Here is a 2,652-nt window from a genome sequence, read left to right on the forward strand (position 1 = left end):
TCAAGCTAGGCGCTGGAGTCCCTCAAAAAAAAAAAGAAAAAAAAAAAAAAAAAGAAAGAGAGAAGCTAGGCGCTGGAGTCCTACGTTTGGACTTGGAGAGTTTTTTTTTTTTTTTTTTGGTGGGGGGGGGGGGGGGGGTGAAGTTGAGGTTTATCTTGCCTTCTGTTTTTAACACGTCTGAAAATATAAGGATTATTTATTTATCTTTCTTTTTTCCCTACGCTACACAACATTTGGACTCTCTCTACCTCTTCGTTTCTATGTTCATGAATTTGGGAATTAGGGTTTCCAAACTCAAATCGGGCATTTCTCACCGATTTCATCAATGATTTTCACCCAAAATCACCAATTCTCACAATCTGTTGCACCAATTATCCTATATATATATATATATATATTTTTTTTTTGTTGCTTTTGTATCATTGTAAATGAGTTAGGTTTGATGGTTCATGTTGTTAAAGCTTGTATTGATGTTTATATGTAGTATCAGCCATTGTCATAATCTGCATATAAATCCTGAACTACACCATCTTTGGCGAGCACATTTGGTGCAAATGCAATGCACAAGCCCAAACTGGTTCACTGATCGGAGACAAGAAGCAAATTTTAGAAGCTTCAGATGCTCTGTCAAGCTGTATTAAGGCATGAAGCTTGAGGAGCTCGCCGTCGTCAAGGTGGATGGTATTTTCATTTCCCTTGTATTTGTTTCTTCCTTTACTATTCATCTTTGGTCTCTCTATCGTTTGGTTCGTGAGAGTTTTGACTCTTTCTTTTCATGAGGTTATAAAAATTCATGCAGTTGGATCTAGTATGTAGATACAAGTTGATGTTATGATAATTTTGGATTTTGAATCTTTCTTGTTGGAACATTATAAATTTGTTGCGCTTATGTGACAATTTTTAACTGCTTGTTAGAGCTTATAAATTGCTTTATAGTTTTTTAGCTAATACTATGTATTGTTTAATCTATACTATGGTGTTGCATTAGTGCTTAATATATGCTGATGCAAAGAAACAAGGTTAGGACTTAAGATAGTAATCGTACCTCACAACGACGTACTTTATTAGTGGGACTGACATTGGGCAATCACATTATGCTTAAGGATAAAAGAAATGTTTTCTTTGCAGTCTTTTTTTGAGATATGAGATGAACTTTTGACAATCTAAAGAAATACTGTAATTTCAATCGCTGAAAAAAAAAAAAGCATACACTGTATATGTTCCTTTATCTATCAGCCAATATTTCATGGCATATCTTGAAATAATTATCTCAACTCATGAAAAAATAAATTTCGAAGTTAATTTCCTGTTTTTATGATAATGTTTTTTTTTTTGTGACAGAAATCCACCAACAAAATTGCTGGTGGTTTTAGAGAAATTCACAACATACTCCTTTTGATAAGTTCAAGATTGTAAAGCTTTCCTAGATAGTCCCTATCACATGTTTGAATATCTCAACTCTAAAGGAGGCCTAAGCGTAGCATAAAGATGTGGAGTTGTTAAACTCCATTGGTAAAGAAGGTTTGGTTAGGGCTGTAAGATAAGAAGTAGAAAATGAAGTATGTGTGAAAGTAACACTACCTGTTAGTCATTTCAATATGATTTGAGAGACTAATATTTACTATCACAATTTGCTGGTTTAAGAGGGTTTGGTAGGAGCTGTAAGATAAGAAGTAGAAAATGAATTATATGTGACAATAACACTACCTATTGGTCAAATCCAATATGACTAGGGATGGCAATTTATATTCATCCCGTAGATACCCGGTCCGCCTGACCCTAATGGGTTGGATTTTATCGGTTTGATAAATTATAGGGTCGGATATGGGTTTAAAAAAAAAAAAAAAAAACCAAAGCAGGTCGGGTTGGATTCGGGTTTTTGCAAAACCCGGCCGAACTTGAACCAGCTCGACTCTTTTATATATAAGTTAAAAATACTAAAATACCCCCATAGTCCATATATATATATTATATATAAAATAAAAAAAAAAAAAAAAAAAAAAAAAAAACAACCCTAACCCCATATTCCCATTTCACTCACTCAGCCACTACTCAACCTACTCTCTTTCTCCTCTCCTACTCTCATTTTGTATTAGTGATAATGTTGAGCCTCATTGTGACCCGTTGATTGTCTTTGTGTCATGTATCAGAGCCATCAATTATCTTTTTTTCTTGTTTTGTTTTGTTGATGAAGTTGGTACAGAGAAATGAAACACTTGTGGAGTAGCAATAATTTGTAATTTGTTCAATGAAGTTAGTACAGACTATAGAGGAGCTTGACTAATATGTGGTCTCACATTCTCCACTTTTATTTTTCTTTTGTTAATTTTTTTTTTTTTCCTTTTGGCCCTGGCTTCACATCTTAACAAAATTTTGCAATATCACATAGTGGAAAACAATCTTCTGCATATCCACCAATTAAATTCGATCCATTGTTTTACTGAATTAACGGTAGAAAGAGATCTTTGACTGGATTAGTTTAAATTATTTGCCCAAAACTATTTGCAATCCTTTTTTTTTATATTAATTCTTTTCCTCTTTATGTTTGCCCAGATTCAAGCCTTGAATCTAGGCAAACATTTTTTTTTTTTTTAATTATTGGGCCACGGTAGAGGATTCAGGCATTTTTTTTTTTTTTTTTTTGGTTTGGCC

The 2,652-nt window shown here is 33.4% G+C and overlaps 1 long non-coding RNA gene across 1 annotated transcript in view; it reads left to right on the plus strand.

The window, feature by feature from the left end:
* The first annotated feature begins 242 nt into the window (after window positions 1–242).
* The window catches only part of LOC136063465 (uncharacterized), a 5,070-nt gene continuing 2,660 nt past the window's right edge, over window positions 243–2,652 (plus strand). The window contains exon 1 of the long non-coding RNA XR_010625118.1: window positions 243–681. This is a non-coding gene — a long non-coding RNA (uncharacterized LOC136063465). The remainder of the gene's footprint in view (window positions 682–2,652) is intronic.

Source organism: Quercus suber, unplaced genomic scaffold (genome assembly GCF_002906115.3).
Source record: "Quercus suber isolate HL8 unplaced genomic scaffold, Cork oak 2.0 scaffold_530, whole genome shotgun sequence".
In the NCBI taxonomy this organism is placed as follows: domain Eukaryota; kingdom Viridiplantae; phylum Streptophyta; class Magnoliopsida; order Fagales; family Fagaceae; genus Quercus; species Quercus suber.